At 47.4% G+C, this 11,630-nt stretch overlaps 1 protein-coding gene across 9 annotated transcripts in view; it reads right to left on the bottom strand.

Annotated features, from left to right (window-relative positions):
- SHANK3 (SH3 and multiple ankyrin repeat domains 3) overlaps positions 1 to 11,630 on the bottom strand; it is a 443,257-nt gene that overhangs the window by 299,003 nt on the left and 132,624 nt on the right. The gene's annotated exons all lie outside the window — the stretch shown is intronic.

The raw sequence follows: 11,630 nt of genomic DNA, 5'->3' as shown, positions 1-11,630 counted from the left end.
AGCAGTTGCAGCAGGAGGTGGTCCACTCCCCCTCCGTCAGCTTAGGAATCTTCTACCAATGGGCTGCATACAGCCAGCCAGAGACTATGCCTGCCTGGAAACTGCCTCTGCTCCTCCCTTTTCAGTCCCCTCCTGCTTCTGGGAGACAGTGGTGCAGGAGAGGATGGGGATGTTACGATATAGAAGCAATGCAGCCGCGAGTTGGTAGCTTGAAAGCAAAACACAATGGGAATGTTGGGACTGTTCCGTGGGAAACAGGGACAGTCTATTCACAGTGTGAAGCATCGGAATTAGCTCAGAGCGTAATATGAGCTGTACAGGAAGTACAGGAGGAGTTTGTCTCTCTGCTGTTGGAGTTTGAAGAGAGCAGTCGTGTTTTCTGTAACGCTGCAAAGACAGAAATAAAGGCATGTAAATACGTTTCTGTCTATCTCTTTCCCCTGCCCGGGTGGGGGGGGGCAGGAAAGAGGGTGTGTGTTCTTCTCACGCCGAGAAGGATCGCCTATCGCGACCTAGCCTGTATCCTGCCGGGGAATGCAGACAAGGAGGTCAACAGGAGATCAAGCCGGGTGCCTGGAGAGTGGCCAGTTTCTCCTGATAAAGCCTTGATTCCCAACAGGGGAGGCCTCCAGCACTTCATTTGCCTGACCTGCCTCTTCCTCCTCTTCTTCTGACCCATCCTGCGCTCCACCCTCCAGCTGAGAAGCTTCCCTTGCCTCCAGCTCTTGCCTCCTGGCCGGTACAGTCCCCCACAAATCACTGCCCCTCTCTCCCGAGTCAGACGCCAGCCCTGCTTCCCCCAGTGCACACTTGTCAGCATCTCCCCTGTCCCTGACAGACCATAAAATGATCTACAAAAACAGTTTTAAACAGCTACATTGTTAGCCTATTTACTTATTTCATAAAATCCACACACCTCGTTATAAAAAACTTTCAAGTTGTTGACGAAAAAGATAAGACAAATAACATTGCTGTTTAAACAGAATGAACAACAATTACTTAAAGCGTCCCCCCCCCCAAATTAAACTCAACAATAAACGAAAAACAAATTAAAACATCAACCAGCATGCTAAATATCTGGGTAGGCTAAACAAAATAGGATCAGGCAAAATTGCAAACAAACACGTGCATATTAAGAGAAATTCTAATTTAAATGCTGATGAATTTTCATGAGGGATTATTAAATATGTTCATTTATCTTATAGAAAGGATGTTGAAATGTGGAGAAATGATTTTAAGGCTGAAAAAACGAGCTATTGGGAGAGAACAAAATGAACTGCCCTTCCCTTTGCACACAAAATGGCAGGCGATGCTTTTCCGGGCAGGCAGAAAGAGGGTCCCTAGAGTCTGAAATGCACAGAGATTACCTGTGCAGGTGGGTCTGGCTCCCAACATGTTGTGGGGAAATATTAAGAGATAAATGGTATCGTCTCTGTACTAACACACAGAGCATGGGGGAAAAACACAACGAATTTGAGCTCATACATGATGGCAAATATGACCTAGGAGGCATTACTAAAACCTGGTGGGATGAGACACACGACTGGAATGTAGGAACAGAGAAATATAACCCACTCAGAGGAAATAGAACAAACAAGAAGGGAGGAGGAGTAGCATTATATGATCTGGAGCATGTAAGGCAGATTGAGACTACAGTGGTACCTCAGGTTAAGTACTTAATTCGTTCCGGATGTCCGTTCTTAACCTGAAACTGTTCTTAACCTGAAGCACCACTTTAGTTAATGGGGCCTCCCACTGCCGCCGCGGCGCCAGAGCACGATTTCTGTTCTCATCCTGAAGCAAAGTTCTTAATCCGAGGTACTATTTCTGGGTTAGCGGAGTCTGTAACCTGAAGTGTATGTAACCTGAAGGGTATGTAACCCGAGGTACCACTGTAAAGGGGTAAAAATTGTAAGAGAGAGGAACAACAGTGATCTTACTGTGGGTGTCTGCTATAGACCACCAAGCCAGACTGAAGACTTGGATGATGTCTTCCTAGAGCAGATTACCAAACATTCAAAAAGGAGAGAAATAGTAATCATGGGGGACTTCAACTCGATATCTGTTGGGACTCAGGAATGTAAGGTCCGACAAATTCCTCCATTGCCTTGCTGACAATTTCATTTCCCAGAAGGTGGAAGAAACAGCAAGGCCATCATCTATCTTGGAGCTGGTCCTCACCAATAGGGAGGAACTGATAGATGAAGTGGAAGAGCTCGGAAACTTGGGAGGAAGTGATCATATTCTCCTGGGTTTCAGGATACAGAGCAAAGGGAAAGCTGTGTAGCTGGAAATGCAGTCTAGACTTTAAGAAGGCCAATTTCAAAAAGCTGAAGGAGCTGTTGGGTGAGATCCCATGTTCAGAAATACTCAAAGAGTCAAGATGGATGGGAGGTTCTAAAATGAGAAATATTGAAATTCTAAATGCAGACAATTCCAACCAGAAAGAAAAGTGAGGGGCATCTAAAGAAACTGGCGTGGCTAAATTTGAAGCTTAAAGATGAGCTGAGATTTTAGAAGGGCTTGTATAAGAAACGGGAGAAAGGGGAAATAACAAAGGAGGAGTACGCACGAGTAGCCAATAGTTTCAGGGAGAAGGTCAGGAGGGCTAAAACTGAGAATCAGCTCAGGCTTGCAAGTAAGGTTAGAAAAGAAGTTTATTTGGCTATCTTCGAAGCAAGAAGAAGAACAAGCAAGTCGTACGTCCTCTGCATGGAGAAGATGGAGAAATGCTATTGGGTGACAGAGAAGAGGTGGAACTGCTCTTTCTTCACCCAAAAGGAAAGCAATGTCCAACCTGGTGATAATAATGATGAATAAATGATGTAAGGAGGAAGCTGCAGCCTAAGATAGGCAAAGAGGTAGTAAGGGAACACGAGGCTACTTTAGATGAATTCAAATCTCCAGGGCCTGATGAGCTGCCCCCATGGGGACTAAAGGAGCTTGTGGATGTAATCTCAGCACCTGCGTCTATAATCTTTGAGGATTCTTGGAGAACAGGTGAGGTCCCAGCAGGCAAAATGTTTTAATGAAAACTGCGTGAGGGACACATTTTCTGCTTCAGCGGATGCTGCCCAAGGGTGATGCCAACAAAGGAGGGATACTCTGCAGCCTCTTCTGAAGTGCGTGAGGGATTAAGGAAGGGATCTCAGTACATTGTCTGCTATCGTATGTTAAAATTTGAGACTTCAGTCTAGAGCATAAGAAGGAGTCCTGCTGGATCAGGCCAATGGCCCACATAGTCCAGCATCCTCTTCTCATACTGGCAACCAAGATGGCCATGATGGGAAGCCAGAAACCAGGAGTCAAGCACGAGGGTCCTCTCCCCTCCTGTGGTTTCAGAAGCACTGCTGGCAGAGCATTGGAATCACATCATGGCTGATAGCCACCCATGGCCCTCTCCTCCATGGATTTGTCCAATCCTCTAATAAAGTCAAGCAAGTTGGTGGCCATGACTGCCTCCTACGGAAGGGAGATCCATAGCTGGACTGTGCACGGCTTGAAGAAGGACCTTCTTTTAAGCTGTCCTGAGTTTTTCAAACAAGGTAGATTCGAGTCTACCTTTCTCAACACAAGCCAGAGGCAGCTACTCTTTCTTTCTTTCTTTCTTTCTTTCTTTCTTTCTTTCTTTCTTTCTTTCTTTCTTTCTTTCTTTCTAATATAATTTTTATCAAGTTTTACATACACCCACAGAAAGATTCCATCCAAAATTCAAACTAAAACTAAGAATAAACAAATGCATAAAAATACATAATAACTAAATGTATTTCGCCCCACCAACAACCTGTGGTTATTATTATTATGTATGGAAGCGAGAGCTGGACCATAAAGAAGGCTGATCGCCGAAGAATTGATGCTTTTGAATTCTGGTGCTGGAGGAGACTCTTGAGAGTCCCATGGACTGCAAGAAGATCAAACCTCTCCATTCTGAAGGAAATTAGCCCTGAGTGCTCACTGGAAGGACAGATCCTGAAGCTGAGGCTCCAAGACTTTGGCCACCTCATGAGAAGAGAAGACTCCCTGGAAAAGACCCTGATGTTGGGAAAGATGGAGAGCACAAGGAGACGGGGACGACAGAGGACCAGATGGTGGGACAGTGTTCTCGAAGCTACCAGCATGAGTTTGACCAAACTGCAGGAGGCAGTGGAAGACAGGAGTGCCCGGCATGCTCTGGTCCATGAGGTCACAAAGAGTCGGACACGACTAAACGACTAAACAACAACAACATTATTCTGAATAATCAAACCTAAGCACTCTAGTCTTTTGTATTGATTTCCATCCACCACCTCAAGTTGAGTCATTTTTTTTCTTTCCTTAACTGCCTTCTTTAAATGGTTTTCATTTCTTGGTATTAACTTATTTAATTATGATAACTGTTTTGTCTTTTGCAGCTGCTCTTTCTCCATGTCTCAAACCATCCCAAGACCCTGGTTTCAGGAAATCAACACCTTACACTGCCTTACTCTGGAAACATGAGCAGCTGCCCCAACGGTTTGAAGCCGTTTCATTGCAGGAGGTGGTTGTGCACAGCAGTCATTGCTTAGCATGTTTTGCAAGTGCTGCCAACCCCCTCTCCCCACAAGAAGCCACAACCGTGCCTCTCCCTACCTGACCCAAAAATGGGATGGAAATGCAGCCCATGATCCCATCCCTGGTGTTCAGGAGTGGGAGCAACTAGAGAAAATGCTTTTCTGGTACTTGATTGCTACATCACAAAGCGAAAGATCTATTTCTACTGAAAGCCCAGGACAGGATGTGGGGGACGCTCTGAATTTAGAATCAAAATGAATAATACAAAGGGATGTGTGCTGATCAGACTAACTGCTTCCATAATGCATCCAGTGGAACAGTTACTCTTCGTGAAGCTTCCCCAGAAATCCAGGAGATTGGGAAGTCTGGCAATGGTCCTCAGCACCTCTAATAAATAATAATAATAATTTGGCAGGCCTGTGTCCCCCAACCCCACCCCCAGTACAGCTTTGACAAAAGACTGCTTGCATCCTGAAGTTTTACCCACTCACACGTCCTTGCAGAAGGCCTCTGCGGACCTTTTTGAAAAGGCCTCTCTTGCCCAAGCCCATCAAAAACCACCCCATTTGGCACCTGGAAATTCAGACCATCTCTGAGGGTTGTGAACAAGGCAAGAGGAGGTGGCAAGGCTGGTGCTTATCTGCAACACTCATGGTGTACCTGCTCTCTCACTGCCACCCCTGCCAGACTCTTTTCCACAAGCCTCTTTCGAGGAATGGTCAATGTTATGGAAAAAAATCATGCTCCAATCCTGTGGCCGCAATTACTTCACAGGCAAGTGTTTTTTAACAAGGGGGTGGTGGTGCACCCCACAAAAAAAACTTGGTGACTCAGTCTTATGTTGGTCCTCAGGATGTGAGTGACAATCGTCTGCAAGCCTTCATAGAATCATAGAATCATAGAGTTGGAAGAGACCACAAGGGCCATCGAGTCCAACCCCCTGCCAAGCAGGAAACACCACCAGAGCACTCCTGACATATGGTTGTCAAGCCTCTGCTTAAAGACCTCCAAAGGAGGAGACTCCACCACACTCCTTGGCAGCAAATTCCACTGTCGAACAGCTCTTACTGTCAGGAAGTTCTTCCTAATGTTGAGGTGAAATCTTCTTTCTTGTAGTTTGGATCCATTGCTCCATGTCCGCTTCTCTGGAGCAGCAGAAAACAACCTTTCTCCCTCCTCTATGTGACATCCTTTTATATATTTGAACATGGCTATCATATCACCCCTTAACCTCCTCTTCTCCAGGCTAAACATGCCCAGCTCCCTTAGCCGTTCCTCATAAGGCATCGTTTCCAGTCCTTTGACCATTTTGGTTGCCCTCCTCTGGACACGTTCCAGTTTGTCAGTGTCCTTCTTGAACTGTGGTGCCCAGATCAAGAAGGACCCCCTTCAAGGGGTCCTTCCCTTCTGAGATGTATCCCCTACAAATCCCCTACACAAAGCCACCTCACAGGTAGACACAGCAGAAGCACCTGACACACCAAAGGTCTCCAGCTGCCTTGACAAACCTGTGTAATCCACTGGGAGCAGTCAAGTACAACATTCCTTGTTTTGCTAGAGTGGACATACAAGGGAATGTTTGGTCTAGGCAGTTGAAACTTCCTGTTCCTCCTGGCCTGGAGCATCCTTCCTTGCATGTGACTAGTGGGTGGGTGTGACCTAACCTGTCCAGGTAAAAGGACAAGGCATGCTGCCGCTCTCTCTTTTCCATCTTCCTTTTATCCTGCAAACTTCCTGGACTGAACTGCTGGCTGCCAGCCAAGCAGTCGCCCAGGTCATCTCCCTTATGGGGTAAACCTGTTTGTACATGTTTGTAACTTGAAGCCTTAAGCTTGCCTTCAGGGATCACACTGTACTCTGCCTGATCCTGAGTAAACTTTCTTTTTATTGCTTATGAATAAGGCTGTGGTGTCTTTATTCCTTTAGGAGGGATTCAAGGGGTCTCACCAGGAAAATATTAGAACACATTTCAATCTGGACAAGCCAGATGGAATTGTGTATTGTCTTAAGAAACTCACACAAGATTGCAACTAGTTTTCTGCTGTGTAAAGGGGAATGCACTCTGCTAAGCAAAGGAACTTCCTAGCTCAAGTTAGGAAGGATATTAATAAACAGTATATCCTCTCCTGCCACCCTGAACATTCCCACAAAACCTGGCCTTCAGCAAGAACAAAAAGTGAGGCAGGAACCGCACCCTGCACCCAGGAGGTCCTTTTGCAAACCTCCTCTGGAGGTGTGGCTCTGTGGGGCCTCCCAGACCCAAGCAAGCCCCCGATAAATAATTTCTTTTCTTTAAAAGAATAATAATTTTATTTTATTAATAAGCAAAATAAACCAAAGAGCATTGTACACGGGTTGTACCTTAAAATTGTACATTGACAATAAAGGTATTATTATTTTAAAGAAGTTCTGTTGCAGCAAGCTGAACTTGGCATAAGGTTGGACACGATCCCACAACTTGTTGTTCCAAAATATTACAAGAAATACCTTTCCCCACCAAGCTGTGAGGCTGGTTTGTGCTCTTTTGTGGCAAGTTAGCCTAAGCATAAATTGGCCCCCTCCTGCCATCTGCAAGAAGCTCATCTTAAAAGAAAATCCAAGATGTTTGCAGCCAGCAGCCTCTTTACTCGAGCTGCACAAATTGGGGCGCAGGCTGTCACAGCCGCTGACGGGCGCAGAGGGGCCAAGCACCCCTCAAAGTGCCAGCAGAGGACGGCTTGACAGATTCAGGGCATGGAAGAGGCAGGGCAGCCCCCCGTTCCCAGGGAGTTCTCTGCTTCACAAGGACAGAGAGGGCAGGGAGGCTGAGGCCGGGATGGTGCTGCTGTCTTCTGCCACAAGGAGTTGGGAAAAGGAAGGAAACAAACTGAGCATTATGCACAAATGTGTGAGATGGACGGCACCACCGTTCTTGCTTTTCACAGAGTAGAATGGCAGCTTTGTAGGGAAGGTGACTTGGGGTGGAGAAGAGATGGAAGGAGGCTCCTGAATCCTGTCCCCATCTACCATGTCTCTGTTCTCTTTTCCCACGACCCCCTGCTTCAAAATGTAGCAATTCTGTAGTGGTGATCACAGTGGTCACTATAAGCAGATGGAAACAAGAGCAGGATCTTGATTCACTTGTAGTGTAAAAATACTATGGATAATGTGGTGCAGGTTCTTAAAATGGAGGGAATGGGGGGGGGAGTCCCAAGATTCAAAAAATCTCTTTATGTATATATATATATCTTTCCTAGTGTGTATTTATTTGTACTTTGTAATTGTAAAATCAATAAAAATGAATAAAAATGTGTTGTTTTTTAAAAATGTGGCAATTCTGATCTCCCCCCCCCCCATAGGGGAACCTTAATGTGGGAGGCACAATTTGGAACAGAGAAATAGTTGCCCTTCCCTACTGTAGTCCATTTCTCCATTACCTTTCCCCCCTCCCCAATCAAAGCGGTCAAGTGGTGTCAGGAGTCCAGGTTCCCAGCTTACTAACACAGTAATCATAGTAATTAAAAAGGATGATTTACTGTCAAAACAAACAGATAGCTCCAGACAGCTCTAATACAGCCGCAGACATCATCAGTCAAGATGACCCTTCTGAAGACTACTTCCGGTTTCTGCTGAAAATGGAGAACTTTTGCTTCTTACGTTGCTTGCTTTGTTTCCGGTCCAACAGCCCTCCCCCTAGGAGACTCTGAGGAGGGATTGGATCAGCTCCCCCCTCTTCCCTTTCCGACAAACTACTTCCATCTCTGTTTGCGCCTGTCTGAACTTCCCGAGAGCTTTGGCTGGGTTCCCGCCCACTCTCAGCCATTCCCTTATCACCCAGCATTCCAAGGGGTGGGGAGTTGGCACTAGTTGCTGTTCATCCTTCACGAAAGTTAACTCTTTCTGTTCCTGGCTGCTTTCTTCCATTGGCTGCAAACCTTCACTGGGAGCTGGCTCATTCCTGACAAGTGGACATGTTTTGGGCAAGCCACTGTTGCTAGTCTCCCTCCACCGTGCACCTTAACTGCTCACTCCCAGGAGCGATCCAAGACACGAGCCATTGCCATGAGGGCAAAGGCCTTTGCCAGAGCCTCTGCTGGTCTTCCACGGCAGTGGGCAGGAGGGGGGTTCAAGAGTCTCCCAGTGAGAGGGTCAATGGGCACAGCCAAACGCTGCTGCTGGCCACTCAGCTTCCGTCTGGCCTCTTGGGAATCAGGAGCCTCTCTTGCGATGGATCACTCCTCCCTTCCTGGTGGGAAATCGTGCCACACGGGCCAACCATGCCTCTCTCCCTTGGCTTCTCATTCTGGTAAGGGATTTGCATTATGCCTCTTTTTCAAAGGCAAAGCCTTTGTCACAGGGGTGCCAGCAGAATCTCCCGGCCTCCGAACGCCGACAATCACTGCCAGCAAATGAGCGGACATCAAAGGCCGCCTGGCAGGGCTGTCTTGCGAGATCTGAGCCCTCGTTAAATGCTAAATGACTGGTGCAGGCAGCGGCTCGGTGGCAGAGTGCGCTTGGGTGCAGGGAGCTGCCTAATTAGCCAACCAGCCTGGACAATACAGCCGACCCCAGGTGACAGCCTGCCTCGGGAGTGCTTGACCAGCTTGCTTTTAAAACCCACATTATCTGGGGGTGGGGAGGGGAGGGGGGAGCTGGTTCGCCCTTCTTCCGAAAAGCTGCAGATTCTTACATCGAGGAATGAAAGGGTTGAAAAGCATGGAGAGCAGCTGCCATCCCAACATTTCCGTTTTGGAAATCTCAGCAGACTGCCATTGCAGTGCCAAAAAGGGACTTCCTCAGCCCAGGTTTCCCAGAGCTAAGAGGTGGGATTGTCCCTCAGCACAGAATCATAGAATTGTAGACTTGGAAGGGACCCTGAGGGTCATCCAGTCCCACCCCTGCAATAAAGGTATCTCAGCTAAAGCAGCCATGACAGAAGACCATCCAACCCCTGCTTAAAAACCTCCAAGGACGGAGAGTCTATGTCACGGTCCAGTTTACGGGTGATCGAAGTCCCGGCTGAGGATGTCGCGACCGGGGGCAAGATGGCAGGGTTGGAGCAGGAACGAGAGTCCAGAAGCCAGGAGTCAGGAAGCCAGGAGTCCGAGGGTCAAAGAGCTGGAAGTCAAGAAGCCAAGGGCCTGAGGGCCAGGAAGCAAGGAGTCACAAAGTCAAGGGTCCAAGGGTCAAGAAGCAAGGAGTCAAGAAGCCAAGGTCCGAGGATCAGGAAGCAAGAAGCCAAACGCAGCGAGGCAGGAAGCGTGTTGCTGTGGCAAAGAGCCAAAGGGAAATGCTGACCTGATATCCCTTCTCTTGCCACCAGGTGCTGTGGGTTACCAATCGGCCTCACCTGTGCGGCCGCGCCTTGCCTCTTGAGAACAAACTTAGGAAAGCCCCAGTCCTACAAAGCCCTACTGGTCACAGGGCCTGGCTCCTGCACACACTCCTGAGAAAATTCCTTCCAGTAGCACCTTAAAGACCAACTAAGTTAGTTCTTGGTATGAGCTTTCGTGTGTATGCACACTTCTTCAGATACACACACGAAAGCTCATGCACACGAAAAAGCTCATACCAAGAACTAACTTAGTTGGTCTTTAAGGTGCTACTGGAAGGAATTTTTTTTTATTTTGACTATGGCAGACCAACACAGCTACCTATCTGTAACACTCCTGAGAGTCTACAACCTACCAAAGGAGACTGTTCCACTGTCAAACAGATCTTACCATCAGAAAGTTATTCCTGATGTTTAGTCAGAACCTGCTTCCTTGTCACTTTCATCCATTGGTTTGGGTCCTCCCCTCTAGAGCAGCGGAAAACAAGTTTGCTCTGTCCTCTGTGAGGCAACCCTTAAGATATTTGTAGATGGCTCTCATGTCAGTTCTCGGTCTCCTCTTCTCTGGGCTAAACATACCTGACTCCCTCAACCATTCCTCATCAGGCTTGGTTTCCAGACCCCTGATCATCCTTGTCTCCTTGCTCTGTCTCCACACCTTCCAGATTGTCAATATCCTTCTTACGTCTTCAGTGCCTAGAAATGGACACAGGACTCCAGGCGGGGTGTTGCAAGTGGCTTGGCTCACTGGCTCGAGGTAATTGCTCTTTGCTGACGAAAGCAGCCTTCCCCAACCTGGTGCTCTCAAGATATTTTGAACTACAGCTCCCATCAGCCACAGCCAGCATCAAAGGAAGCGTCCGATCCTCATTCCCAGAGTGTTTTGCTGTCATTTCCCTTACTGGAAAAAGAAGGAAATCTTCCTGGGAGTTGCTTTGTTTCGCAAGAGCTTTCAAGTTGGCTTCAGTTGTGCAGCCTGGATTTGCCAGGTTGTGGCTGAATCCCGCCCGAAAATAGTGACAGTGTAAGGGCAAAGAGTTCTGGAGGGCACCAGGCTGAGAAAGGCTGGGGGAATGTAGTGTGTGTGTGTGTGTGTGTGTGTGTGTGTGTGTGTACACCCACTGCAAAGAACTTTTCTCTGTGTTAAGATTCCCTCGAAAACTCAACACTGAACATCAAAGGACATAAACTAATATGTGCACTATCGACACTTTGATGATTACATTCACACCCATAATGTTTGTTTGATAAAGTACGTTTTAGATATATCTATATATACTCCAACATGCAAGAGGACGGTCAAGGTCTCCTCTGTTCACTGAAGCCGCCTGCTTGTTCTTCAACAGCCCACTAATGGGTGATCAAAGGAGAAACAGGTGCTCTAATGAATAGAGGAGCCTTTCATCGATGTGGGGTGTGTGGTCCCCCCCCTTATTAATTATGAACCACTGGGGGAGGGGAGAGGCTTTGGGTTTGGAGTCTGCCTGGCAACCTGCAGAAAAGTTCTGCAAGGTGTTTCTTGAATTAATAGCGCAACAGATTTCTTTCAGCTGCACAGGCTCCGTGAAAGCCAATGTGACAGGACAGGACGCGAAGTGGGAAGGACTCACAGCTCAGAGAGAGTGGAGCAGGCTGGCGTCACATGCAGAAAGAAGGTCCAAGGTGCAGCTCCTGCTGAAAGGTGCATGCAACAGAATCACAGAATTGTAGAGTTGGAAGGGACCTCTAGCCCAGCTCCTGCAATGCAGGAATCTCAAGTAAAGCATCCATGGCCCTCCAACATCCGGAA

Source organism: Podarcis liolepis, assembly GCF_965112155.1.
Source record: "Podarcis liolepis genome assembly, chromosome: 10".
Taxonomy (NCBI): Eukaryota; Metazoa; Chordata; class Lepidosauria; order Squamata; family Lacertidae; genus Podarcis; species Podarcis liolepis.
The sequence above is the reverse complement of the archived record's forward strand: the minus strand, read 5'-3'. Positions and strand labels throughout refer to the sequence as shown.